The sequence below is a fragment of the Euprymna scolopes genome, chromosome 31 (assembly GCF_053919585.1).
Source record: "Euprymna scolopes isolate OS-2025 chromosome 31, ASM5391958v1, whole genome shotgun sequence".
Taxonomy (NCBI): Eukaryota; Metazoa; Mollusca; class Cephalopoda; order Sepiida; family Sepiolidae; genus Euprymna; species Euprymna scolopes.
Genome location: NC_136512.1, coordinates 10870846 through 10892521, shown reverse-complemented (window position 1 = coordinate 10892521; position 21676 = coordinate 10870846).

Genomic DNA, 21676 nt, shown 5'->3' with positions numbered 1-21676 from the left:
AGATTAATGAGGTTTCTGAATTTTTTGAGATGAGGATAAGTTATATTATGTTCAATTCTTCTTGTAAGCGACCGGAAAATACAATTGCAAATTACTTAGGACTTCGATCCCGTCATGGCTAATGGAAAAAGAGCATGTATCCCCTTTAAGTAAATAAAGGGTTTCGTTCGACATTCTGTCTAAATTCCAGGGTTCGACAAGATACAACTGAAGAAAATCGGAGATTACATCGACCAAACCCTTGTGAAAATCACACTCAAGTTGAAAACAGTTGTCGGATAAAGCCAAATATATTCAAATTAATGAATACAATTATGGATTTATCTCTAAATTCCTATTTTTACCATAAAAATGTCATTTTCAATTCGATTTCCTCACTGTATGTTATTCTCTATTCAAATATTTTTGTAAAATCATTAAAAAATAAAAATAAATATTCAATCTAAGCAAATAGATTAATAACTATTTTCTAAAACTTCAATTTGTATTCTTTATTCGATAATACAGGCTAAAGTTAATTCAATTACAGGTCGGCATTGATTAAATCAGTTATGATAGAAAACACCTTTATTTGTCCTTAAAATCTTAATTCTGACATTAAAATTACAAAGTTTAATTCGGTTTATAAAATATATTGATCATTATATACTATCGTTATTTCAAACATACACAAACTAAAAAATATAAAATTTAAGAGGAAAATACTATAGAATGTATTGAATCGATTGAGGTTAGTAAAAATTAATGCAATAAAAATATCGATGAATGTGCTTTCTATTTTTTTAAACATGCTGGAAAAAATGTGTTGCTTCTAATTATCAGCAAACGATTAAAATAAAATTGGTTCAAACCTAGTAAAAAAGGAAAAAAATGTGTGAATTATCTTAATAAGTTTGGGAGTAAAATCTAAGGAAAGTTCAATGTTAAAAGTTCAATTTTCGTCTTGCGATTTTCCTCTCCTTGTTAAAATCATTCTGGTTATTGACGCCAATTCTGCTATTTGAAATATACAAAAAATATTGTCCAATTTATATTCATACAAATAAAAACAATGATTTAATGACATTTACGTATATGAAACTTACAATAAAATCATATACGAACAGTAAATATAAAAGAATAACGATATTTTATTTCAGTCATTCAAATGAGTTTATAAATTGTTTAAATGCTTTTCTTTTGGGAAATTGAGATTTAAACTTGCCCTATCGTTATCACCCTACAAGAAAAAAATGATTGACCTCTGATTCAGATAAGCAAATCATTAAATAAACTAATTATTTATTGAATGAACTTTGTGTACATATAATCACCCAACTAAGAAAGATGTCAACAAATATATTTAACAATGGTTATATCCTTTAATTTAAAATACACACATAATTTACTAAGGTCTCATCATTTAAATATTAAAGTATTGGCATGTAATTTAATAACTATTAATATATTTTTAATAATAATGTATTTTACTAATGTCTTATTAAATTATTGAAGTACTATTATACTTACTAATGTCTTATCATAAACATATTGAATTCTTAATATGTAATTGACCAATTGGATTATAATAGAAAATGATATAAAATAATTATTAAATTAACTAATTATTTAATGAATCAATTTCGTGTACATATAAAAGTTCGAAACATATTATTTAAAATCTGTTAACCGCAGTACTTAACTTTTGCATATAAATTTGTTAAAACTAACGCATCGTATAAATATTATGTCACATCATATATATATTTAAATATTAATATGTAATTCACAAATATCTCATCACTAACGTATTTGATTATTAATATGTAAGTTACTAATATCCCATCATTATCGTATTTAATTATTTATATGCAATTTATTAATATCTTATAATTATCTTATTTTAGTATTAATATATAACTTAATAATTCCTCATCAACAACATATTAAAGTATTTATATTTAATTTACTAATGTCTTACATCAAGATTTAAATATTTGATTTGCAAATATATTATTATCACATCTAAGTATTGATATGTGATTTACTCGTAAGAATTAACATATGTACGTATTAATATGTAATTTGTTAATATTTCATTATGGTCATAGTTATAGAAAAACATGTAATTTACTAATGCTCCATCATAAAAATGACGTATATATTTAAGTATAATTATGTAATTCATTAATGTCTACTAATTCCATATTTAAGTAGTAATATGTAATTTACTAATGTCTTAATAATTTCATATTAAAAATATCAATACATAATTTATTATCTCATCAATAAAATATTTAAGATTTAACATGAAATTTACCAATTCATCGTTACAAACGGTTTTTAATATTAAATGTAATTTACTGTTGTCTCATTATTAAAGTATGTAAGCATTAATGTGTAATTTACTAATATCTCACTATTAACAGATTTTGATATTTATATATAATTTACTAACATCTCATTATTTACGTATTTAAACATTAATTACTTGAACGATACGCTTTTCAGGCGACGAAAAATTTTTTTTATTATTTTATAATAGGAGTAAAACTTGGCGAGAACGCTCTGTTTTAAGATTGTTTAAAAAAAAATGGAAATTTGTTCTGTTTTAAATTCGGTACATTACGTCCAGTTCACATTCTACACGTCAACTTTTATCGGTTTATGAGTATGCTGACAAGGTTTAGGGTGTCTATTCTTAAATCCGTTCTTAACATGGGTAGGTTGGGAGTGTTTATTCCGAAAACCGTTCTTAACCTGTGTAGGTTGGCTGTATATTCCGGAAGCCGTTCTTAACATGGGGAGCTTGGGGGTCATTTATTGTAAGCATATCCTAAAATCTATAAAAGCCGATATTTCCAATGTGAACAGTGAGTTACTTATGTAAAAAAAATACCAAATTGCCTTCTTTTATTTCAAAATTATTTCTATTTTAAATGAAATTTTATTTTTATAATAAAAATCTTTGGTTTATATATATATATATATATATATATATATATATATATATGCGTGTGTTTTTTGCGCTTTTTGTGGATGAGGAGCAAATAAAAAATGATTTTAATGAAACGGAATCACAAATTAATTTCCATGAATTTTTAATACAACCGTAAAACAGCATATACCAAACGTTTTATCAAAACAAGTAAAAATATTTTTGAAATAATATTCATTAAAATATATCATTACAAGAAAATTTCAAATAGTTTTTGAGTTTGAAGTTGTTGAAATATTATTGAAATAATTCATATCAATATCAGATTTACGCTTTTTATTAAATAACATCTGCGTTTTTATAATAATGAATTAAAGCTTAAAAGGCTTTATATATACATAAAACACAGTGAGCAAAAAATAACGTGATAATTTTGTGGGTGATTTTTTGTTTGATTAAATGTTTTATGATTAAATCTAATTCTTACAAAAGTTATAAAATCATGTGTAAGAATTATTTTTAATACAAAAATTAGCAAAATTCACGTTCACATATTATGGGCTGAAAATCGTGATACATATTTACTTGGTCAACATAGTCGATTGCAGTTACCTCCCTTGGGATCTTGTGGATACAACATCAAACATACTTTAAAATCTAGAAAAATCAATGCACATAAAATATTGACTAGCGATATGTTCACACAATTATTTTTTCATTCAAAAAACCGTAGATTGCGGTTTCATTAAATAGACCTGTAATAATACAAAGAGGTGGTTGCAAAAATGAATTGTGGTGTGAGGGGAAATACAAACAGAAATTGAGAGAAAGAGAGTTTTAAAATATAATCTTAAAAAGATAAGATACAAGTTAGAAACGCATTTCAACCAAGGCATAAAAATTGTTAAACAAGATATTAAATGTTTATATTCTAATAATTGTAAATACAAAATGCGACAGTAACAATCGATGAGAAATGTAAATCATTAAAAAAAACTAGTTTTATAATTACCTTCAGAAGATGAAATAACGTTTTTATGTGATGTTCTGTTTTCTTTTTCTGAACACGTAGCAGCGAATTCTAAATCCATTTTCAAGCCTACGTATGCGTGAATGAGTATTTGAGTTTACTTTAAAATATAAAACAATATTTAATTTTATAATTCATTGTACAATTTTGTAAACTAAAACAATTTTTTAATAATAATTATAATACTAATTATTGTTCAATTTTGATTGTGAATAAGATATATTTGTCAATAGTTTTTCATAAAATTACACATGAAAATATTTTTATTAAATTAAAACAAAAGATTTACGCGATTCGTCCGAAACAGCTTACCCATAAACAAATTTCTATCGTATTTTACTAATTATTGAAGTTATTTATTTTCACACGTTAAAAAAAATGGGACCAAGTAAATAATAGATACTCTGTAGCAGACGACACCGCCTTGCGGTGACAAGCGCACATTTCAACTAACACCGGTGATTCGACATTGGCACAAGCACATGGCGTCGGTTGTTTGTAAACACGTCAAATAGCAAACATGCTCGAATATTCGCCAGCAATTTTCTTTTTTTTTTTAATATATTTACAAAACTTTTGAAGATTTAAAAGAAAAATATATATTTAGAAAACATTTTTCTTAAGTAAGAAACAAAACGAACGTATTTAAATAAAAGATATTTAAATAAATGGGTGTCTTTCTGTTCCGGATTTTTGCGACCAAGATTTTTTTAAATTTTGATTGTTTATACTTGTGATTTTATTATGCATAAAATTGCCTCTTCCTAGAAGGGTTTTTCCTTCACTGACCACATACATCGCACTTTAAATATTGAATCATATTAAAAACGTACACAGAAAATAAATGGCTAGAACAAAAAATAACTGTTTTATTCATTTTATCAAACAAAAATAAAACTTTCATAATGAAATATATATTATAGACTGTTTTTCAAACATCGAAATGTCATAATTAAAGTTTTATTAAAAAGAAAAAAGACGGTGTTTTTTCATTTCGAGATATTTTTTTTCACCGTTTATCACTTTAAAATTTTATTCAACAATGAAATGATAAAAATACAAAACTTTTCGTTAAATATATTAAAAAAAAAAAAAAATATCTATAAAGTCTATTTTTATGTCTGTAAAAGTTTGATAAAAGTTCAAATAAAGTTTATAATTTAATTGAAAAAAAAACCACCTCGTCTTTTTTTTTTTTTTTAATAAAACTAAGTCCATAATATATATGTGATTATGAATCTCTCACGACAGGTTAGGAGCCGGGAACCGGCCCAGCACCTGTCTGAATGAGGTACACCGCCTGGGTAATACCCAGGGGGTCAACCCTGCCAGGTTTTGCCACCGGGCTTTCCAGTGGGGCAAGTTTATCTTATCGCCTGAGTGACCCCAACCGGGCAATGGCGACGGGGGTGCATAGGCAATTTTCCTTGAGACAAGAGTGCTCCTTCCTTAGGGGAGCTAGCCATTTCCGCACTTTTCGGCCTTGCGCCACATTTTGCTAGGCCTGGGCACCGGGCTTTCCGGTGAGGCAAGTTTATTGCTTGTCGCCTGAGGCGCCCAGACCGAGGAATGCCAACGGGGTGACTTGGGCAATGTTTGCAATTGCACGAGTGACCCTCATTTAGGGGAGCCTGCTTAGATCCCCACTTTCCGGCCTTGTACCCAATGTTGCTGAGGTGGGCAGCTATTTAATAACTACCCCATTATGAAACTCTTGTGATGGGATGTGTCTCGAGCAGCTTCGGCTGCAGGAAGATAGGGTAGTAGTACACGTCAAGGATCCGTTTTGACACTCAGCCCAACAGGTGGGGAGCCGGGAACCGGCCCTCCACCTTTCGGACTGAGGTACACTGCCTGGGTATCACTCAGGAAGTCCACCCTACCAGGCGTTGCCACCTGGCTTTTGGGTGGGGCAAGGCCATTGCCTGAGTTTGCCCGACCGAGGACTGCAGACGGGGTTCCTCAGGCAATTTTTGCAATTGCAGGAGGACCCCTCCTTTAGAGGAGTCTTTTTTAGATCCCCACTTTCTGCCCTTGTGCCAAATATTGCTGAGGTTGGCAGCAATTAAATAACTACCCAATTTTGAAACACTCATGATGAGATGTGTTTCCTAGCGGCTTTGACTGCAGGGAGAAACGGTAGTAATATACGCCCAGGTGCCGTTCTTGACACTCGGATAAAATGGTAAGGGCCAGGAACCGGCCCAGCACCTGTGGGACTGAGGTACACCGCTTGGGTAATACCCAGGAGGTTCACCCTCCCAGGCCTTGCAACCTGGCTTTCAGGTGGGGCGTTTGTTTGTCGCCTAAGGTGCACCGACTGGGAAATTCCGACGGAGTGTAAGCCATGTTTGTTGAGGCAAGAATGTCCCTCCTTTAGGGGAGCTTGTCTACTCTCCACTTTCCGGCCATGTGCACTTTTTTTTGCTGCGGTAGACAGCAAATAAATGATGGGATCTGTCTCCTAGTCACTTCGGCTGCAGGAAGACAGGGTTGAGTACTCGTCAAGGATTCGTTCCTGACACTCAGCCTGACAGGTGAGGGGCCATGCCCGTATAGCAACTTTTGGATTGAGGTACATTGCTTGGGTATCACCTAGAAGGTCGACCCTCCTAGGCCTTCCTACCTGGCTTCTGGGCGGGGCAAGTTTATTTCTTGTAGCCTTAATGAAATATTACAACAAATCTTTTCTCTACCTCTGTCTATCTTGATTCGTTAAAACAATATCTACACGTCTTATACTGAATTACCTCCCTTGGCTGTTTCTACAGTAAGTAGCCTGATCTCTCATGTTTCTCTAATCTATACAAATCTTGGAACAGCGCAACAACCAACTGAAACCGCAAAACAAAATACAATTCTTTTTTCAACAAGATGACTCTACATGCAACACGTCTCACAGATCACTGACACGAGTTCATGACATGTTTACGGAAAAGAGAACAATAAGCAAAGGGTTATGGCCACCACGTTCCCCGGACTTGTCATCATGTGATTTTTATCTTTGGAGGATTTTAAAGTATAACGTTCATGCAAATAATCCTTTCAATCTGAACCAGCTAAAAGAAAACATTACCGACGCTATCAAGAGAATCACCAGAGAAGATTTACAGGCCGCATCTGCAAACGTTGTTAAACGTGCCCAGAAATGCATGGATGTAAACAGGGAGCACTTCCAGCATCTTTTATAAAATTACAGGTTAATTAAAAAATGATACAGGTAATTTAAACGATAACAGAATGTTCTTTCTCTCTACTATATTTTTATGGGCTACTTTTAAGTGGGCCACTCTGTAGTTGACGTTATCAAAGTTGGCTCCAGTTATAATATAAATCTCACTTGTCTGTTTAGGGGGGGTCGATTTTCTCCCGGATATTTTCGAAAGTCATCACCTCTTTTCGATTGTCTAGCCTTAATTTAAACCTTTTAACTTTCGGTTTTGCAATGGGTGCAACGGTCAACGTGTCACGTTTTCTTTCACATTCTTTTCCTCCTTCGCGCCAAGGCTTCGAGCCTGCCTGCCTAATACCACTTTTTTTTGCGCTCGAGATTTCATTTTTTTCTTTTTCTTTTCCTCAACCAACACTCTTATACACACCTCCACTTTCTATTCCGTCTTTGTGTCACGAGTTCGATCCTGCGTGCCTATTACAAGCTTTTGTTTCTCAACACACAGCTACAAACACCGGGGCAACACCGGGCACCCAGATTTGTTTAAAATATATTACTTTTAAGCCTTTACCTTTTATTCTGCACCGTGGAACAAAATACCAAGGGGGGGATTACAATGCCTAGTATATCCAAAATATTATAAAATGTTATAAAATCTAGAAAATACATTAAAAATGTGAAGTAAGAATCTAGTTCCAATGTACATGCCAGGTTGCATTTTTACATTTTGAAAATTTTTTTATTTTATTTCATTTTTTGCAATCTTTTGCTAACGAATAATCATTTGGCCGGTAGCAGCAGAAATCAAATAACGAGAGAAGCATTTCTTTATATTAAATATTCGTTCAGTAATACCATATGGATTAATGTTTTTTTATGTTTTCTTTTAAAGTCATGTAATTGTTACATCTTTATTTGGTAAAACTGTCATCAATGCCAACAATATAAAAATCTCGGATTACCTCCCCTTCATACAAGTTTCCGACGTTTAGTTTCATTTATATTATATTATTGTCAGCCCTATATACTATTTATTCAAAAGGAAATCTACATCACAGAGGTAAGCTAATTCACATATTACATAAGGGAAATTCTATTTTAAAAATTAACTCCATGTTATTTACAGAATTGTTTTGTTTTGTTTATGAATATTATTTAACGATGATTTTTTTTACTTTATTCCTAATTAAATATATTTATAGTATTTGCTAAAGCCAACTCAACTTCCGTTAAAAACATCGCATAACGTTCGTAGATTGCATTTACAATAACTGACTAAAAAGACATGCTGATAAAAGGATTTTTTTAACTACGGCGAATAAATTTGCATTTTTACACTCCTTTAAAAACATAACAATGTAAAAAAATTAATTATGATTTCATGGTAGCTGTCTGAATTGTATTTCCACAAAAAAATGAACAATAATTTGAAAAAAGGCCCTGGATTGAATATATCGTCTGTTACTCGGATACATTTTGAATGTAAACATGGTCCAATATTCTATTTAACAAAAAAAGTTTGATATTTTCAGCCCCATATTAGTCGCGCGAGTAACCGCTCGACAAATAAAATGGTTCTTGCAGACTACTATTGAGTAATGACGCCGTAGGTACTGCTTGAAAAAACAAATTTTTAATTTCCTCGCCAAATATGTAATGAATTCTTATGGAACAGAATAAAATAATAATCTTCGTGTTCTTCTGTGTAATTTCAGATATTATGAAATTTAATTTGATATAATATCGATTTAAAAATATATTCTTTATAAAATCGTTCCTTCAGAATTTTCCAGCCTAACGACTATTTATACTACCATAACATAACATTAAATAACTTTACTACGCTAAAATATTAGAAGGTGCTTGTGCAGTAGAGGTCCGATTTGACAATTTTGAAGATGCTTGTGCAGTCTAGGTCACACTGGAGAATTTTGAACGAGCGTGTGACGTACAGGCCCAATTTAACATTTTTGAAGGTGCTTGTGCAGTATAGGTCCGATGTGAACATTTTGGAGGAGCTTATGCACTATAGATCGGATTTGACAATTTTGAAGATGCTTGTGCAGTATCGGTCCAACTGGACAATTTTTAAAGTGGTTGTGTAGTATAGGTCCAATTTAAGAAATTTGAAGGTGCTTATGCAGTTTAGGTCCGTTTTGACACTTTGTAAGGTGCTTGTGCCGTATAGGTCCGAGTTGAAAATTTTGAAGGAGCTTGTACAAGATAGGTTCGATTTAAAAAAACTGAAGGCGATTGTGCAGTAAATGTCCGATTTGATAATTTCGAAGGCACTTGTGCAGTATAGGTCCGATTTGTCAATTTTGAAGGTGCTTGTGGTGTATACTCATGTTACAATTTTGAAGGTGCTTGTGCGGCATATTTGACAGTTTTGGAGGGGCTTGTTCAGTATAGGTCCGATTTGACAATTTTGAAGTTGCTTGTGTAGTAGGTCCGATGTTACAATTTTTAAGGTGCTTGTGCAGTATCGGCCCGGTTTGGCAATTCTAAATGTGTTTGTGCAGCATAGGTCCAACTGGAGAATTTTGAATGATATTGTGCAGTACAGATCCAATTTGGCAATTTTTAAGATGCTTGTGCAGTATAGATCCAACTTGACAATTTTAAAGATGCATGTGCGGTAGAGGTCCCATTTCACCCTTTTAAAGGTTTTTTGCAGTATAGGTCAGATTTGAAAATTTTGAAGGTGCTTGTGGTGTATACTCATGCTACAATTTTGAAGGTGCTTGTACGGCATATGTCCAATTTGACAATTTTGAAGTGTGCTTGTGCAGTATAGGCCGGTATGATAATTTTGAAGGTGCTTGTGCAGTATAGGTCGGACTTGACAATTTTGGAGGTGCTTGTGCAGTATAGGTCCGATTTGACAACTCTGAAGGTGCTCGTGCTGTAAGTTCAATTTTTAAAATTTAAATGTGCTTGTGCAGTATAGGTCCGATTTGACAATTTTTAAGAAACTTATGCAGTATAGGTCCAATGTGACAATTTTAAAGGTGCTTGTTCCTTAGGGTCTGATTTGAAAATTCTGAATTTGCTTGTGCAGTATAGGTTCGATTTTAAAAATTTGAAGTTGGTTGTGTCGTATAGGTCCAATTTGATAATTTTGAAAGTGCATGTGCGGTATAGGTTCGATTTTCAATATTTGAAGGTGCTTGTGCAGTATAGGTCTGATTTGACAATTTTGAAAGTGCATTTACAGTGTACATTCGATTTTTAAAAATTTGATGTGCTTGTGCAATATACGTTCAATTTGACAATTTTGCAGGGGCTTCTGCAGTATATGTCCTATTTGACAATTTTGAAATGGCTTTGAGTAATATATGTCTGATGTGAACGTTTTGAAGGTGCTTGTGCAGTATAGGTCCGATTTGACAACTTTGAAGATGCTTGTACTGTATAGGTTCAATTTTTAAACATTTGAAGGTGCTTGTGCGGTATAGGTCCGATTTGAAAATTTTGAAGACGCTTGTGCAGTATAGGTCCGATTTGACAATTGTGAAGATGATTGTGCAGTATAGGTCCGATTTGACAATTTTTAAGCTGCTTGTACAGTATTGGACCGACTTGACAATTTTTAAGGTGCTTGTGTTTTATAGGTCCGATTTAACAATTTTTAAAGTGCTTGTGATGTATGGGTCCGATTTGACAATTTTGGAGGCGCTTTTGCAGTATAGGTCCGATTTGACAGTTTTGGAGGGGCTTGTTCAGTATAGGTCCGATTTGACAATTTTGAAGTTGCTTGTGTAGTAGGTCCGATGTTACAATTTTTAAGGTGCTTGTGCAGTATCGGCCCGGTTTGGCAATTCTAAATGTGTTTGTGCAGCATAGGTCCAACTGGAGAATTTTGAATGATATTGTGCAGTACAGATCCAATTTGGCAATTTTTAAGATGCTTGTGCAGTATAGATCCAACTTGACAATTTTAAAGATGCATGTGCGGTAGAGGTCCCATTTCACCCTTTTAAAGGTTTTTTGCAGTATAGGTCAGATTTGAAAATTTTGAAGGTTCTTGTGCAGTATAGGTCAGATTTGAAAATTTTGAAGGTTCTTGTGCAGTACAGGTCCGATTTTAAAATTTTTAAGGGGCTTGTGCACTATAGATCCGATTCGACAATTTTGAAGGTGCTTGGGCTGTATATGTTCGATTTAAAAAAATTGAAGGTTCTTGTGCAATATAGGTCTGATTAGACAACTTTGCATGTGCTTGTGCAGTAGGTTCGCTTTGACTGTTCCCAAGGTGATTGTGAAGTATAGGTCTGATGTGACAATTTTAAAGATGCTTGTGCAGTATAGGTTCTATTATAAAAATTTGAATGTGCTTGTGCAGTATAGGTCCGATTTGACAATTTTGTAAGGTGCTTGTGCAGTATAGGTTCTATTATAAAAATTTGAATGTGATTGTGCAGTATAGGTCTGATGTGACAATTTTAAAGATGATTTTGCAGTATAGGTCCGATGTGACAATTTTAAAGATGATTTTGCAGTATAGGTTCATTACAAAAATTTGAATGTGCTTGTGCAGAATAGGTTTGATTTTAAAACTTAAAGGTTTTTGTGCAGTAAAGGTCCGGTTTGACAATTTTGAAGATGATTGTGCAATATTGGTCCGATTTGACAATTTTTAAAGTGCTTGTGCAGTATAGGTCCGATTTGACAATTTTGAAAGGTGCTTGTGAAGTATAGGTCCGATTTGACAATTTAGGTGCTTGTGCAGTATAGGCCCGATTTGACAATTTTGAAGGTACTTATGCAGTATGGGCCCGATTTAACAATTTTGAGGGTGCTTGTATAGTATAAGAAGTTGTCATAAATTTCGTGAAAAATATTGAATATTTCCACCCCCTGTTTCCAAGCTTATAACTCCTCGAAAAATGTAATTTAACTGCTTCAATGTAATCCCAAAAATATACAGTAAGAAAACACGGAATATTTTGTATATTCATAATATTTTATGTAGGTAGGAAGTTTTATATAATATTGTTCATTTTTAGATTTTTTTGTGTTGTTTCGAATTAGTGTTTCTTTTTAATAGTCTTTCTCTTTAAAGATGATAAAAACGACTAATTTTTTTTTTACCAGGGAATATTTTACGTTACACCGGTCAAGGGGAATAAAACATCAACAAATTATTTCTTAAAGTATTGTCATCTGGAGATATTACTAAATCGTAGAGATTCGAATACAGATCGAAGGATTCCCTGTTCAGCCCGAGTGTACCTCGCTATTATATTTTAATTTCTTATTATAAATGCATGATAGAAGTGGTACCATCAAAAAATCACCGGAAATAATTTCTTTGTTTGCTTATTTTAAACTAACCATTAATCAGGCGTGACATTTCCAGGTCATTCATGATCAAGCCCAAATATCAGTTTACGTGATATTATAACCAAACAGAACTTTGATGAACGACATTATCATTATTTTATATTTTTATTTATTTATTTATTTTTTTGTGAATTACTAAAAAAGGCAAATTATTCCTCGTAATATATAATATTCAGTAGAAGATTGATTCTATTATAAAACGTATGTCATCCGCATGAATTAAAAGATCACGTTTAAGCGTATTGTATGACCAGGCGACCAGCTAGTTTATCTTATCTGCGTGCTTATGTAAAATGTATATCATGCCAACTATGTCTCCTACTTGATTGGTTTATAAATATTTTTTAGAACGTTGCTTACTAAAATATATTTGCATAATGAACTACTGATGTGTTGTTGCAAAAAAAGAGTATATATTTTAGAATTTGTTTCTGGAAAAAAGAAAATATACCCGTGCGCGCGTAAAAAGATAAAACTAGCTGATACAATTTGAAAACCTTAGGAGCTAACTGCTTCAATATAATCTCCAAAATATACAGTGAGAAAACACGGAGTATTTTGTATATTCATAATATTTGATGTAGGGTGGGAAGTTTTATATAGTACTGTTCATTTTTAGATGTTTTTTTTTTTTGTTTTCATTTTTTTTTTTAAATAGACATTCTCTTTTAAAGATGAAAAAGACTAATTGTTTACAAGGGAATATTTTACGTTACACCGGTCAAGGGGAATAAAACATCAAATTCTTTCTTGAAAAAATTGTCATCTGGGATATAACTAAGTCGTAGAGATTCGACTACAGATGAATGTTCGGCCCGAGTTTACCTCGCTATTATATTTTAATTTCTTTTTATAAATGCATGATATAAGTGGTACTATCTAAAATTCGCCGGAAATCATTTCTTAGTTTACTTAACTAACTAAACATTAATCAGACGTGACATTTCCAGGGCATTCATGATCATCCCAAATATCATTTGACGTGATATTATAAGTAAACAAAACTTTGAACGACATTATTATTGTATATTTTAATTTCTTTTGTGAATTACTAAACAAGGAAAATTATTCCTCGTAATATATAATATTCAATAAGGGATTGATTCTATCATAATGCGTATGTTATCCGCCTAAATTAAAAGATCACGTTTAAGCGTATTGAATGACCAGGCAACGCCAGGCGACCAGCTAGTTTACGATGAATATATCTTATCTGGGTACTTATGTAAAATGTGTATCATGCCAACCATGTCTCCTACTTGAATGGTTTATAATGTTTGGCTTCATAAATATATTTGCATAATGAACTATTGATATCTGTTGTTGCAAAAAAAAAAAAAAAAAAAACGTACACAAAACCGCGTCGTCGTTCGGTACTTTCCGTAGACTCGTTTTCACGTCTGCTCCAGTAGTCTGTTTCTATAAAAGACAGTCCTCCAAATTTGCATATGTGCGCGAGAACAGACGAGATTCTGCGAGACTGCATTGTTATATAAGGCTATATTCGCCATATTGGATCCTTTTCAGCATCATGATGCTGCGTCGGCAAAGCGTAAACCGAGGCCGTTTAAGAGGTAAGCCTCATTCCCACAATTTTCGCCACAATATCTTTGTTTTTCAATTTCCGACGAAATAGTCTTCGTTTGTCTTTTCTTGCTTGACTTTCAATCAGACATTTTTTCTTTAGTTTTACATGTGGAACAAATAATTCAAGTAATATTTTTAATTGTACATTATTTTACAAAAAAAATTTAATGTTCAGTTCTTTTTAAATTACGAGTATTTGTTAAAATGACGATCCTTATTTTGAATTAAAGAAGTATTAATAACAGATTTATTTCACACATGAAATAATTCATTTAAAATATCAGAATGCGTACATATTTTTTAAAACAAACAAATAATAAAAAATTTAAATTTAAAAAACAAAAACAAATAATAAACAAATGTCACAGATGAATAAATAATATAACAAAATTTGTAAAAATATTAATTTTATTTTTACATTTACAAAAAAAAACGTCAATTCCTTTAAAAAATTCCATGCATTAAATTCATTTAAAAAATGAGCAGTAAAAAAATCAGAAAAACAACTGCAGAATAAAAACGTCATATTCTTTATTATATAGTTTACTTCGTTCAAGACACCATGAAGATGTTTTCTAACTCCGAGGGACGTTCCAAAAGTAATGCCTCCTTATTTTTATTTCGCCCGATAGGGTTAGAGGAAATTAGACATTGGATAAGTGAACGCATACACTCACGATCTAAAAATTCCATCTCTCTGTTTCAGATATTGACGGTATGAGACCCTAAGAAAGCCACACCCGTCATAGAGTACGTCAGAAGCAAATATGCGTCATTGAATTCCTCCATGCAGAAAAATTAAATCGATCAGCATTCATCGCCGACTGGTGAATGTTTGATAAGCCGATGCAGTTGGTGTCAGCACAGTTCAGAGATGGGTTCGTCGATTAAAGAATAGTTACAGATGAGTTATAAAGCGTGCTCAGATTTTTACGACCAAGGCATCAAAAGAGGCTGGCAAAAGTGAATTGTGAATGGTGGTAATTATGTAGAAAAACATATTCTTGAGCAAAAAAGGTCGCTCGTTTTAATGTTACCGTTTCCGTGGTTGTAGCATTTTAATGTTTTATTTCTCAGAAAAAATTAAGAAGTCTTACTTTTGGAACAACCCTAGTATTATCAAACATACAATCGTTTTAATTTGTTCTAAAATTCTTATCTCGTACATTAAAATTACACACATTCAGTTTCGGTTTCTTTAATATACCTGAGATTTATTTCTATCGTTATTTAAAAAATCGCAAAAACATTCAAATCCAAGCAAAAATTCGGATAAAAATGTGTGGCTAGTAAAGGGTAAAGAAATAAAAATATTTATATCGAAGAATACGTTTGTATGTTTTTTAAAACATTAAAAGATGTATTCTTCGTTGAAATGAGTGAAATAGTTTGAGGTAAGTAAACAAATAAAAAAATGTTGTCAAAAACAATTGTTTCTTAATTGTCAGCCACTGATTTATAAAATTGTTGGAATAGTTGAAGGTTAGTAAAAATAAAAATAAATCTAAGTTAATACTGCTATAAAATTAGTTGAATCGCTTGAATTAGTCAAAAAAATGATTTTTATATATTTGAAAAAAATGTTTGCAAACGATCAAATATATTTAAATTGTACGCAAACATTCATGAATAATAGTTTGAAGTAAGAAGCTCAATTTAAAAAAGATATTAAGCAAATAACTATTTTCTAAAGATTTAATTTCGGATTCTTTCGTCAATTACAAATGTAAAAGTTAATTCCAAGTTGACATTGACTAAATCAATTATTATAATTAAAATTTTGAATCTCTTTTTAAATCCTATTATTCTGTCATTAAAATTACAAATTTAGTTTCGCTTTATGAAATTTGACATATTTTGATTATTTAAAATATTCAAAAAATGAATAAAAATTCAAATCAAAGATAAAATGTACTACAGAATGTATTGAATAAATTTAGTAAAAAATAATAAAGTAAAAAATATTGATTAAAATTTTAAAATATATCGATGAATGTGTTTTTATAATTTTGAAAAAATATTGGCCAAAAATGAGTTTAATTGTCTGCAACCGATTTCATTAAAATTGGTTGAAAAGTTTGGAAGTTAATAAAAAAGGAATAAAAATGTATGAAATCTGTTTCGGAGCAAAAATCTGAAAAAGTTCGTTCTCCAACTTCTTGATAATCATATTTAAAAATCATATTTTTTCTCTGTTACATTTTGTGATATTTTCCTTCTTTTTACGACTGGGTTATCTCCGTCTAAACTATCAGCAGGTTCCTCTTCATCAGAATCAAAATCAAATTCTCGTTTTCGATTATTGTCGTCAATACTGCAATCTGAAATAGACAAAGATGATCCAATTTTATGTCTTATCATTTATATATTTAAGTATAAATATTTTATTTTCCAATGTTTCATCATTAAACTAAATATAAATATGTAATACATATATGTATCATTTTTAACCTACTTGAAAATACACATATAATTTACTAAAAATATTTTAGTATTGACATGTAATTTAGTCATTTTTACATATTTTAATAAATATACGTATTTTAACTAATGTCGTATAAGACTATTGAAGTATTAATATTATCATAAACATATTGAACTCTTAATATGTAATTGACTATCATTAACGTAGTGTTTAGTGCTAATGCATAAAATCATGTTGAAAATGTATATTTTGATATTAAACATATATCTTACAATAGTGTGTATAAAATAGTTCCGGATATTTCTTCCTTCGTTTTTCTTCTAGAAAAACGATCACCAATGTCGCCAACTTCGTCAGTGTAGAAATCGAATTTTCTTTTCTCGGATTTCCTCGTATTGTGTAAATAATTCCGATAATTAACGTCAATTATCCTAGCTGAAATATACAAAAAATATTGTCCAATTCATATTCATACACATTTAAGTATTGATACGTAGTTTGTTAATATTTCATTTTGATCGTATTTATGAATTAACATGTAATTTACGAATGTCCCATAATTAAATAACGTATATATTTAAGTATTAATACTAAATTTACTAATGTCTTATAATTTTCATATTGAAACACTAATATATAATTTACTATTACCTCATCGATTACGTGTTTAATATTTAACACTAGCGGGGGTACCCGGCGTTGCCCGAGTGTTTGTTTCCAGGACGGGGGGGGAGTTTTAAAAAATGTTATGGTACGTAAGTAGGAAGGATCAAACCCGGAGTCATGAGTAAAAGTAGGAAAATAAAGTGTGAAAAAAAAAAAAAATCTGCAACGTTAACAGTTCGGCCACCAAGAAAAGTCCGTTCCAGTTGTTTAGGAAGAAAAAAAGAAGACTACGGTAGGTCGGCGCGAACGTGAAAATTTAATGTGAATTGTGCAGCACACTAACCACTACGCCACAGAGCACTGCAGCTTAGTTTAGTGATTTTAAATAACTTCACATGAAAGAACTACGAAGCCAAACCGGTGTTCTCTTCTCAACTGTTCCTTGTGAACGATCCCCAAACGGTGTTAAGTGGTGGCAGGGGGAGGAGGAATTTATTAGAGAGAAAATATTTTACCACTTCCATTGATCTTAAAAAATTTTGGCCGTGACTTCTCAGCAGAAAAAGTATAGAAATCTAAGATTATCAAGGAATTTGAGAAATAATAAGCCTATAACACACCTCAGATATTGTTCTGCCGTTTGAGTATATTATATTTGCATGAAATATCTTGATTTTTAATCCTATTAAGGTCCAAATCATACGGGAAACATGAGTTCATTTTATTTATATAGAGATAAATAATGCATCCCTACAAACGTTTTTTAATATTAACATGTAATTTACTGTTGTCTCATTATGAAAGTATGTAAGTATTAATATGTAATTTACTAATATCTCACTATTAAAATATTTTGGTATTCATATGTAATTTACTAACATCTCATTATTTACGTATTTAAACATTAATATGTAATTTTATAATTTTCTAGTCATTAATATATTATAAAAGTATGTAAGTATTAATATATAATTTACTAATATCAGATTATTTACATATTTAAACATTAATTAAAGTATTAATGATATTTACTAATGTCATATAATAAACATATTGAACTCGGAATATATAATTGACAAATGTCTCAACATTAACGCATTGTAAGTGCTAATACATATAAAGATATGCTGAAAAAAGTATATTTTGATAGTAAACATATATTTTAGATTAATTAGCAAAATATAGTTTCGTCTTTGATAAACCAGAACAAAATAAACTGCAAAGTTTTTAAGAAATAGTTTCAAATAAAAATAGTTAGATTTGTAAACTTTTTGCAGTTAAAACTACGAAAAAAAATCGTTATTTTGATTATTTAAAACATTCAGAAAATGAATAAAAATTCAAATCAAAAATAAAAAAGTACGAAATAATTTGTTGAATAAAAATATGCTTCCTATAAGCAACGTTTCCTACTGAAATGATTTATAATGTTTGATTTCATAAATCTCTTTCAGAACGTTGCTTACTAAAAGATATTTCCATAAGCAACAATCAATATATTTTATTTTTTTCAATTTCTGAACAGTTATCCGACGAAATCGTCTTCGTTCGGCTTTTCTTGCTTGACTTTTTTTATATTTTTTCCTCCTTTTTGGGTCTCCGTCTGAACTATCAGCAGGTTCCTCTTCATCAAAATCAAATTTTCGCTTTTGATTATTGACGTCAATACTGCAATCTGAAATATCCAAAAAAGATGATCCAATTAATATCCATACAAATAAATAATGTGCTAATGCACTTAATGCTTCGCGCTATTTTTTAAATCGTATTTCCTAGTTTTATTAAAGTTTTTTTACGTTTTATGGTTTTTTTTATTCAATTGTAAGGTTGAAGTATAGAATAAGTACAAAACACCCCCCATGTTAAGAATGGCTTTTTAAATAACGTTATTTCAGCATGGATCAATAAGTGCACTAGTACCATAAACTATTTGTTTAATGACATTTGTGTATTTCTAACGAACTACCAAACTACATACGAAACAAATATTTATTTTTCTTTTAAAGGTAACAATTAACTGGTAACGTTTGCTGAACAATAGTAATGAGGTAATCAGTTTAAGAGACGCCAACCGACTAGCAAGCGAGGTAACTAGGTTCTTAACTAATCACTAACCCGTAGTGAGGAAACTACTTTTATACATACTAACTCTCAGTGGCGAGAATTCCAACGTGATTTCCGAGACTAGAATGTCTATTTAACTTAGTAGGAAATAGACACCCAGTTTTTCAGTAACGGCAAAACAGCAGTTGAGTGTCTTTTCTTCCCTCCGACCCACCCCCGGTAAGTCAAATGAATTTCAATTCTTACAATTAAACATTTTTTTAAGAATTGTAATGTTTAGTGATTTCTAAAGTTTTATCTTATGTTTCGGTGTTGGAGTGTTCGCAAGATCCAAGGAAGGTAACTGCAATCAACTATTTTTACGAAGTAAATACATATCACGTATTTGATAATATAAATGATTTCTTATAATAATCTTAAAGCAATCTATTTAATAATTAAGTATAGAAGTGCATGACTCTGTAAATTAGGATATTTAAAAATATTTCCATAATTCTTAAACTAAATATTATATTAATCAGTAATATTATTAAATACTAATATATATAAATGATGAAATGTACAAAGAGAATTTACATACCAATTAAACAGTTTTGAAATAAAAATTATTTTAATTACTTCAAAACAAATCTTTAATATTCACGTTTATTATGAATTTTAACAATTTATTATTGATCAATAGTTCATTAATAATTAATCGATAATTTCACGGCAAATATTAAAACGAGCTAAAATATAATTATTAGACAATAAGTGCTAATACATTAAAAGATATGTAAAAAAGTAAGAAAATATTTTCATATTAAAAAAATATTTTGCAATAATCAAAAATTATTTAATATTTTGTTGAATTGGAAAAAATTAAAAAATCAGTTTTGTAGAAAAATAGTTCTAACCATGTTTGTTTATGAAAAATAATTCATTTTATTTTATATTATTTATAGTTCCAATAAAATTGTTCATAGTTTAGAACCATAAATATTAAAATTATAACCTTTTTAACAGCAAGAAATAAGACTTGAAAATCAATTTATAATCGAAATCTATATATGTACAAAATATAATGAAAAAGATTGGATTTTGTGAGTAAAAATTACTTACCGCTAACAGAGAGAATTTTATCCCAATCTATTGATTTTTTTTCTGCTTTTTCAGCGCCATCCAAAACTGATTGGTCATCTATTGGTAAATAAAAAAAAGATTTATATTGAATCACATCATTTAGAAAGCCATTCTTAACATGGGGAGGGTGTTTTGTACCTATTCTATACTTGACCCTTACAATTTAATAAAAAAAAAAAGATTTATATTGAAGTACATTTAAGAATAGCGCGGATACCTCTCTGGACTAGCACCGAAAACGGATATAAGTATTTAACAAATTTAACACCCTTTAATTTTAATTCTGTGAATTTCAATATGTATTTACTTTTAGTTTTTCATTTTTATAACTTTGATTTGGTATGAGTATCGTATCTATGTGTGAAAACTTGGATAAATGATTTCTTATAATAATCTTAAAGCAATCTATTTAATAATTCTTAATAATAGAAATGCATCTTTCTAAATTTTGGATATTTAAAAATATTTCCATATTTCTAAAATTTAATATTACATTAATCAGTAATATTATTAAATACTAATATATAAATGATGAAATGTACGAAGAGAATTTACGTACCAATTAAACAGTTTTAAAATAATTATTTTAATTACTTCATAACAAATCTTTAATATTCACGTTTATTATGCATTTTCCTAATTATTAATCGATAATTTCACGGCAAATATTAAAACGAGCCAAAATATAATTAAAATAATTTAAAATATTAAACAATATTAAACAATCATTTTTGTAGAAAAAATAGTTCTAACAATGTTTGGTTATGAAAATTTAAGAATAGAAGTGTATGACTCTGTAAATTAGGATATTTAAAAATATTTCCATAATTCTTAAACTAAATATTATATTAATCAGTAATATTATTAAATACTAATATATATAAATGATGAAATGTACAAAGAGAATTTACATACCAATTAAACAGTTTTGAAATAAAAATTATTTTGATTACTTCATAACAAATCATTAATATTCACGTTTATTATGAATTTTAACAATTAATTATTGAGCAATATTTAATTAATTATTAATCGATAATTTCACGGCAAATATTAAAACGAGCCAAAATATAATTATTAGACAATAAGTGCTAATACATTAAAAGATATGTAAAAAAGTAAGAAATATTTTCATATTAAAAAAAATATTTTACAATAATCAAAAATTATTTAATATTTTGTTGAATCGGAAATATTAAATCAGTTTCATAGAAAAAATAGTTCTAACCATGTTTGGTTATGAAAATTTAATTTTATTTTATATTATAGTTCCAATAAAATTGTTGATACCAATTCATAGTTTAGAGCTATAAATATTACAATTATAACCTTTTTAACAGCAGAAAATGAGATTTGAAAATCAATTTAAAATCGAAATCAATATATATACAAAATATAATGAAAAAG